The sequence below is a fragment of the Haematobia irritans genome, chromosome 2 (genome assembly GCF_050003625.1).
Source record: "Haematobia irritans isolate KBUSLIRL chromosome 2, ASM5000362v1, whole genome shotgun sequence".
Taxonomy (NCBI): domain Eukaryota; kingdom Metazoa; phylum Arthropoda; class Insecta; order Diptera; family Muscidae; genus Haematobia; species Haematobia irritans.
The window spans coordinates 236,058,092-236,067,557 of record NC_134398.1 but is presented as its reverse complement, the minus strand read 5'-3'; positions in this window follow the sequence as shown (position 1 = coordinate 236,067,557).

Sequence of the window (9,466 nt, the reverse complement as noted above, 5' to 3'; positions counted from 1 at the left end):
CAATAATATCTCAAGTGTTATCCTCGAATTGAAATGCATCGCTACTCAATAATTTGTCAAACAATTTTCGATGCGAGTAAAATTCAAAATTAACATCGTTGCAAATACTTTTCAACCTAAATTTGTATGAATGATATCCAATGCCAAAATTCTATGAATTTTGTATAATTTATTCATTTTCATCAAAATAAAATATATAATAATACACTACACTACATAATACACTACAATACCAATTGATAAATAATAATCTTATTACACATATCAACAAATAAGAACAAAAAAAAAAACAAACAAAAAAACACTTTTGCATTGATAATTCGATTTCTTTTCTTTTGGTGTCATAAAACAGCATTAAAATTTATTAACATGCGGGCAATTTGAAATTAGGAACGTACTGGACCGCGTGTTAGAATTGATTTCCAGCAGAAGGAATTCACAAAATATCCGTTTTAAACTGATAATAGCATATGAATTAAACTGACGATGTGATGCACATTTTCATCCAGAAGTTGTTGATTTCAACAATTTGTTGTTTTTAACAATTTTAATTGGTTGCACTTGTAATGTTTCTGGAAACTTTTTCTTGTCGATAAGCCACTCATTTTTCATTGGTCAGCTTCTTAATGTTTGCAAGAATGTAGCATCCACAGATTTTAGTTTTCTGCAAAGAGATTTAAATTTAGTGACTTCTCTAAAGTGTTGATTAATGTAGTGTAGTGTATTATTATATATTTTATTTTGATGAAAATGAATAAATTATACAAAATTCATAGAATTTTGGCATTGGATATCATTCATAGAAATTTAGGTTGAAAAGTATTTGCAACGATGTTAATTTTGAATTTTACTCGCATCGAAAATTGTTTGACAAATTATTGAGTAGCGATGCATTTCAATTTGAGGATAACACTTGAGATATTATTGCTAATGTGTTGAATTTCACTTTTATGATTTTTCAGCACGTCTGGATATTTCCTATTTTCTATCATTTCATTGAAGATTTTTGCCAATATTTCACCAACCAATTCCTTTCTCATACAAATCATTCTCACTGTTATGTTGTCATAACCGGAACTTTTGTTCATGTTTAGAGCTTCGATAAATGCAAAAAAAAATTTTGAAATTTGTGAATTTTTTACAAGAAAAGAAAACGCCATAAGTCCCACGTAGTAAACTGCTGTACTAATGTACCAAACATATTTACGTCATCATCTTGGTAATATTGAATGCCATTTTTTAGATCATGAATCGATTTAACAAAATATTCACTTAAGGTTATAGCTTCCTCTACATCATCACTAATTGATCTTCCATTTTCATTAAAAAGTTCCAACGTTTGAGTTTTCTGTCTCCCCAACTCATTATTTAAAAACCGCCATGATCGTCTTGCATCTGTGCCACAAAATCCTAAAGTTTGCTGGTAGTAATCATCCATCAGTTGTTTATTACATAACATGATTATTTTGCTTATTCTTTTCAGTTGCTCATTCAAACTATAATCAGTTCTTTTTCTTCTTCTCTTTTTTAATAAATTTTGCTTAAGACATATCAAGTTATATAAAGCTTCATTAATCCAAGGGCCATTTTCATTCATATTTATTCGTTTCGTGGATGTTTCGGTACTGCGACTTGCAGCAGTTGATAGTAACTGAACAAGTTCTTGACATATATCAGGAGAAGGAGTCCGATTAAGTAATGAAGATAAAGTAGGATCTATAAGTTGACCAAATTTCGTATAATTTATTTTCGCTTGATATTCCGTAAGATATTCATTCTTATCCGAATGTAATGTCACATCACATCACAAAAAACAAAATTATGATCAGAGAGTGTGTTTTCAACACTGCAAACCAAAAATTTCGAAGGGTTGTTGCTGAAAACCCAATCTATACATGTTCCACTGAATGGTCTGGTTACACGTTCATGACAAGAGTGCAAGTTATAATCGCACAAAAAAAGTGTATCGTAAATTTAAGAAAATTTTTACAATAATTTAGTACAAGAATTTTCCAGAATTTTAGTTCATTTTTCGTATCTTCAACGAAAATTAACTACTCGAAAGGAAATTTTACGAATTCTAAGTAGCAATCGTTTAGTTCATGGCCTACAAAATACTATGGAAATTTCCTTAAAAATTTCTTAACTGGTAGTTAAAAATTCGTTTGTCATGCTATAGAACTACTTGTGAAATGTAAAGGTGGGTATTAAGTTCGAGATTAGCCGCTAAAATCGTAATTTTTTCACTAAAGTGACAACAAAATCAGTAAAAAATGTCATTAAATTATACATATTTGTTGCAGATTTCATTATAACTTGAATATTTGGAATAGCCCAAAGCAAATTTTCACAAAGTTTGTATTCCTTAAAACGGATTACTAAAGAAAAGTAATCGTGAACAAATGATTTTAGCAGCAAAACTCGAACTTAATACCCACCTTAAAGTACTTTCTAAATAATAAGTGCAATTTACTATAAGTTTTTTTGTACACCAAGAAAAAAGTGCCTTCAAAACTAAAGGAAAAAATGTTCATCAATTTAATTTAGCCAATTTATTTCCATTAAGTTAAATTTTTGTTTAAAATGATAAAATTTACTTGCTTCAGTAAAAAATCCTAAACTTCAAGCAGTTAGGAATAGTTCATTAACTGGAATAAGGCATGAAATTTTACTAATACTGTTTTCTTCGCTGGGTATAAGAATTTACTACTGAACAAGAAAATTTTATTCACTGACAACAAAGCATTCGTAAAAATAAACAAAATATGAACTAAAACCAAGTTTCCTCAAATTTAGTAAAATTTCTTACAAAATGATAATTCTGACTTCCTTTATTATAGAAAGCTTATCATACATATGAATAACACTAGGCATAGAAAAATATTTTAGTTCATTCGTACTAAGAAGTATTCAATCCTTTCAAAACTTAAGGAAACGTACTTGTTAGAATATAGGAAATTTTCCTATATCTCTTTTGTCTACCTTTAATCGATACCTGTAATCGATATGTTTGCGCGTGGGTTGTTTTTTAGTAGGAATCGCGTTGTTATGGCGTACGGAGGGATTGTTAAAAAATAATATAGTAAAATAATATAATAAATAACAAATAAAATATATAAAATATTTGTTATTTTAAATTAGTGAGAAAAATGTTCGTTTTTTGAAAATTGGTTTATAAAAAAAGAAAACACCAGCAGTATAACAACCCCTTCATTCGAGTTCATTTTGGAATCTTCAATTATCAGGTAATATTCAGTGACGCTAACCTTTTGTGAAAAAATTGGTTTAGGAATTTTTGTTTATATTTGTAGGTATTGAAATTGTAAAAGGTGGACAAACTTGCTAGGCAGCAACTTTTTCAAAGTGAAAGGTACTAGAAGAAGAAAAAAAATGTGTTTTAATATTTCAAGGTCAGTCGATGCTGTTGGTTCTAAATAAATATATTTAATATATTAATAAAGCATGTCTTTTATTTAAGAAAAAACTGCACCCAAAGAAATTTGTTGGTAGGGACAGCAGAAAAGTCTACTAAAACAGCAGAAAGTCTGCTGAAAAAGGGACAGCAGTCATTGTTTGCTGAAATAGCAAACATTTCCTGCTATTTTTGAAGCTCGATTACACTAAAACATGTTTTATTTTGGCTAAAACAAATAAAAATGTCAACTTAGGAGCTATCCCAACATAATTAACACCATATTTTATGAATATCTATAGTATTTGACCAAAAATCTGAACATTTATCGAATTGAGGCATAACAGCAAACAAAATGTTTGCTGATCGTATTTAGGAGCTTGTAAGTATATTACAGTGCAAAAATATACAAAAAAACTTTTGGTTCTTAAATAGGCTTTGGGGAAAATTGTATAACCTAAAAATATTATAAATTGTTGTTCATTTCGCCCTGAAGTACAAAAACATAACAGCAGACATCGACTGCTGTTTTTAGCAGACTTTTTTCTATGAGTGTGCCTATATAAATAAATAAAACTGTATTTAAAAACGAAGGTAAGCAGTTCTAAATTTGAAGTAAAATGTTTACCACAAATATGTAAGATTTGTCCAAATGAATGAAAAAAGTTCAATAAAATAATTCCACACACAGAAAACAGTTTGGTTGGAATTCCATTATAGCAGTAAAAAGTTCGTTCTTCCAACCCATTTTCATTTGGGTCACCAAAAAATCAGTATTTGCAATAAGTATACTTTTCCCTAGAACGATTGAAAGTGCTTCGGACGGAAAGATAGTTTCTAGTCAGAGTACATGGTTGTGTCAACCAACACTATTGGTCTACAATAAAAAAATACTCCAATGATTATCACAACTGGCATGAAGTAGTTAATCAAACCATTATTCAGTAATGAACACCAACTGTTTTGGCTAAAACAAATAAAAATGTCAACTTAGGAGCTATCCCAACATAATTAACACAATATTTTATGAATATCTATAGTATTTGACCAAAAATCTGAACATTTATCGAATTGAGGCATAACAGCAAACAAAATGTTTGCTGATCGTATTTAGGAGCTTGTAAGTATATTACAGTGCAAAAATATACAAAAAAAACTTTTGGTTCTTAAATAGGCTTTGGGGAAAATTGTGTAACCTAAAAATATTATAAATTGTTGTTCATTTCGCCCTGAAGTACAAAAACATAACAGCAGACATCGACTGCTGTTTTTAACAGACTTTTTTCTATGAGTGTGCCTATATAAATAAATAAAACTGTATTTAAAAACGAAGGTAAGCAGTTCTAAATTTGAAGTAAAATGTTTACCAAAAATATGTAAGATTTGTCCAAATGAATGAAAAAAGTTCAATAAAATCATTCCATATATGAATTCAATTCAGTTAATTTTTTTCATTCTTTAGTATAGTTGTACATAAATATAGGAAAATGTTAACTAATATATGGAATACATTCTAATTAATTTCTAAGAAAATCACATCGTTCAGACAAATAAAAATGTCTTTGGCGCTATACGAAGTTCAACTTTCTTCACAATGAGTTCATTTTAACTTAAAGAAGGGGTCACTTTTTTGTGGGTGTATGAGAAAATATTTTTTTTTACGAAAAATGAACTTGAAAGTGGATAGCAATTTCTTTCTGACAATTGCTATAGTTAATAATTGTTGGTAGAAAATTACCCAATGAAATATTTTTAGAGAAGTTCACCACTGTGGTATCACAATGGACTGAATAGTCTAAGTGAGCTTGATACATCGGGCTGCCACATAACCTAACCTAACCTAACCTAATGTAATATTTTTAATGTAAATACAAATATTTAATTTCAGAATAACCCCTTAAAAATTTGGAAAAAAATTTTTGTACTCCTTTGCTTGTAATTTAATAGTGAATTGGCAAGGATTCCTTAATTTCTTTCAACCAGAATATTTGTTTTTTTATGCATATTATTATTTTTTCCATTAGATTTTTTAGAAAGCTATTTAATAATTTTATTTAATGTAAAAAATAAATATTTAATTTCAGAGTAATCCAAATAAATTTTATATTTCCCCTCAGCGTACAATTTAATAGAGAATTGGTAAGTTTTATACACTCATAGAAAAAAGTCTGCTGAAAACAGCAGTCGATGTCTGCTGTTATATTTTTGTACTTCAGGGCCTAATGAACAACAATTTATAAAATTTTTAGGTCATAAATTTTTCCCCAAAGCATATTTAAGAACCAAAAGTAGTTTTTGGTATATTTTTGCAATGTAATATATTTACAAGCTCCTAAATACTATCAGCAAACATTTAGTTTGCTGTTATAGGTCAATTCGATAAATATTCAGATTTTTGGTCAAATACTATAGATATTCATAAAATATTGTTTTAATTATGTTAGGATAGCTCCTAAGTTGACATTTTTATTTGATTCGGCCAAAATAAAACATGTTTTGGTGTAATCGAGCTTAAAAAATAGCAGGAAATGTTTGCTATTTCAGCAAACAGTGTCTGCTGTCCCTTTTTCAGCAGACTTTTCTGCTGTCCCTACACGCTCACAAAAAATCGCTTCTGTAACATATACTCCCAAACATATTTTGCTTCAAGCATATACATTTTTGGGTATTGCCCAAACATTTATATGTTTGATCTCTTCCAATATATAATATGTTTGAAAGCATATTGGTCTAAACAATATATGTTTGGGTAGTCTAAGTTCCAAACATTTTGTATTTTTGCATCCAAATTCAATAATGTTGTCTTCCAAAAAACAATATGTTATTATGTGAACATATAATATGTTTGGAAGCATTTTGCACCCAAAAATATTATATGCTTAAAAAAAATTCTCCAAACAATATTGTGCTCAAAATTTTATTTATTTATTTATATATTTACAATCATAATGAACTATGAAAATAAACAGGTAATATAGCTGCTAACAACATAGGTTTTCGACCTGAATGCTCAAAATTTTGTTTCTGCCAAATTGTATATTGCCCGACATCTTTCTCACTTCCACGAGATTTTTTAGTTCTTAGCACCTTTTTCTGTAATACAAACATTGTAGAAGAAATTATTCAATTTTATGATTTTTTTTTATTTTAATTTTACCTTTTGCCGGACGGGGATTCGAACAGCGGACCACACAGTTTGTAAGGATCAAAGAAGTAGCTGATCAATTGCCCAAGGAAAAATAAAATGTTAATTTTGTAATAACAAGCAACAACCACCAACTTAATTCAATATCGCTCCCTGTTAAATAGCGCTCCAAGCTACTAAACACATATATGTTTATAGGCTATTTCTAAATTAATATATGTTTGCATCCAAGCATATTATATTTACAAACATTTTATGTCCCAAACATAATATGTTCTAACATATTAACATATATGTCCCAAACATGTTATGCTAGTTTATGAACATTATATGCTTGCACTCAAAAATATTGTGTTTAAAAATGTGTGTTCCAAACATATAATGTTTATAGCCAAACATATGAAAAACAGTCTTTTTCATCCGTGTACTAACAAATTTCTTTGGGTGTATTAAAACTTTGGCTTTCTGTCAACTAGAATATTTATTATATCCTTCAAATCGATAACAACACAGTTTTATGAGTTTATATAGAATACTTCATTATTTCTCTAATTGTTTCAGGTACAAATGTTATGAAATACGTTTTCCAAAGAAAAGTTGAATTCCTTACACCATTTGATAAAATTCCCCCAAATATGGTAAGTTACAAGCTAAAATGAAGAATTAAAAAATTATATTTCATTACATGGTGTTAATTTTTTACAATTTTCATTATTGCTTCCATTTTTTCCAGCAATATATGTGAAAAAAGTACCTACGATGAATAAAAAAGGATAAGTCAAAATGTCCAAACAGCGAGTTCAAATGAACTAATCTTCTGTTCCACGTGGTCATAATTTTTATTCACAAAAAACATTGTATTAAGAACTTTCATCATAAGTTTTTATAATAAAGTACTTTTGCTTAAAGAAACGATTTGTTGTTCCTTTAATTATTTAATTTCTCTGTACTGTGGAATGATTGATTTAAAAATAGTTTAGTCATCGACATTTTAAAGAGACTGTTAAGCAATTTTTATTATCGGGTTTGCAAAAAATAAGCAAGTAAACCAAAATAATACTTACTTTTTAACTTGGTAGGGGTATATAAATCTTATGGTGTTGTAAAAAATGAACTAAAAAACAATGTTATAGATGAACTAAAATTTAAGAGAATTATAAACTAGACAAGTTGAAAAAAAATCTTAAGGGCTAAATCATGGTCAATATTACTACACTTTAGTTCATTTTGCAATGGAAAAGGGTTCACTGTTTTTACAGTGCGTACATCAGATTTTCCAACAAAATTAGTGACCGATTAGGTACCAACAAGTCAACGTTAATATCACCAACAACCAAAATATTACTAGATCTAAATTCCTTCAAGGCCGACTCCAACTGAGCAATAAAATTACTGACAACGCATCGTTGTGATCTATATTAGAGGTGTGCACGTGAGTAATATTTTGCTCACGCTCACGCACACTCACGACGGAGAAATCTTATTCACGCATGATATTTTTTGGTAGGACTCACGCTCACGAAAAGAAAATTTGTACTCACGCACACTCAATCTTTTAAATGTCATGACTCACGAATAATGAAAAAAAAATGAATTCAAATCGTACACTGTTAGAAAAATATGTTTTTCATATGTTCCGATATAAACAAAATGTGTTTCGGGCACAATTTTTAAACACAATATATTTAAGTGCAAACATGTAATGTTCCTAAACTAACACTAAATGTTTGGGACACATATGTTAATATGTTACAATATATTATGTTTGGGGCATGAATGTTTTATAAAAATAATGTGTGTGAATGTAAACATATATAAATTTACAAATTTCGAGTAAACATATATATGTTGTGATATTTTATTCAGAGAGCGACAGAGAGAGTATAGAGAAAGAAATAGAGATGGAAACCGGGAGGGATGACGAAATATATCAACATAACACAGCGAGAGAATGAAAAGATAGCAATTTCTGTGAAACCGCTTGTATGTTGTTTCGGAAAACTGTTTTATGATAAGGCCAAAAATTTGATATGCTTAAGTCTAAATATTATTTAATTTGAGTATTAGAATTAGTATTCGGAGTAAAGAGAATAGACATTCGGAACCAAGAGAATGGACATTTGAAAAAAAAAACAACATGTGTTTTCGCCTTGAGAGCAGCATTTTATGTATGTGTGGACATGTGTTTTGTTTATCATTTTGGCATTATGGGTACAATTTTTTTCTTGGTTCGTTAAAAGAAATCGGAACATATGCTAACCACTGCTCCACGTGGCCAACAAATGTATGTTTCTGTTAAATAATGTTATGTTTGCATGGGCTCGTAACATTATAAAACCTACCCTCATAGAAAAAAGTCTGCTAAAAACAGCAGTCGATGTCTGCTGTTATATTTTTGTACTTCAGGGCGTAATGAACAACAATTTATAAAATTTTTAGGTTACAAACTTTTCCCCAAAACCTATTTAAGAACCAAAAGTAGTTTTTGGTATATTTTTGCACTGTAATATACTTAGAAGCTCCTAAATACGATCAGCAAACATTTTGTTTGCTGTTATGCCTTAGTTCGATTCAGATTTTTGGTCAAATGCTATAGATATTCATAAATTATTGTGTTAATTATGTTAGGATAGCTCCTAAGTTGACATTTTTATTAATTTTAGCCAAAATAAAACATGTTTTAGTGTAACCGAGCTTCAAAAATAGCAGGAAATGTTTGCTATTTCAGCAAACAGTGACTGCTGTCCCTTTTTCAGCAGACTTTTCTGCTGTCCCTACTAACAAATTTGTTTGGGTGTACAAAAGCCTACGGCTGCTTTTTTTACCAGCGTACATACATAATTCATTGCGAACGTTGCCACATTTAACAAAAAAACGAGTTTTATTCCGCCACAAGAAAAATACTTTAA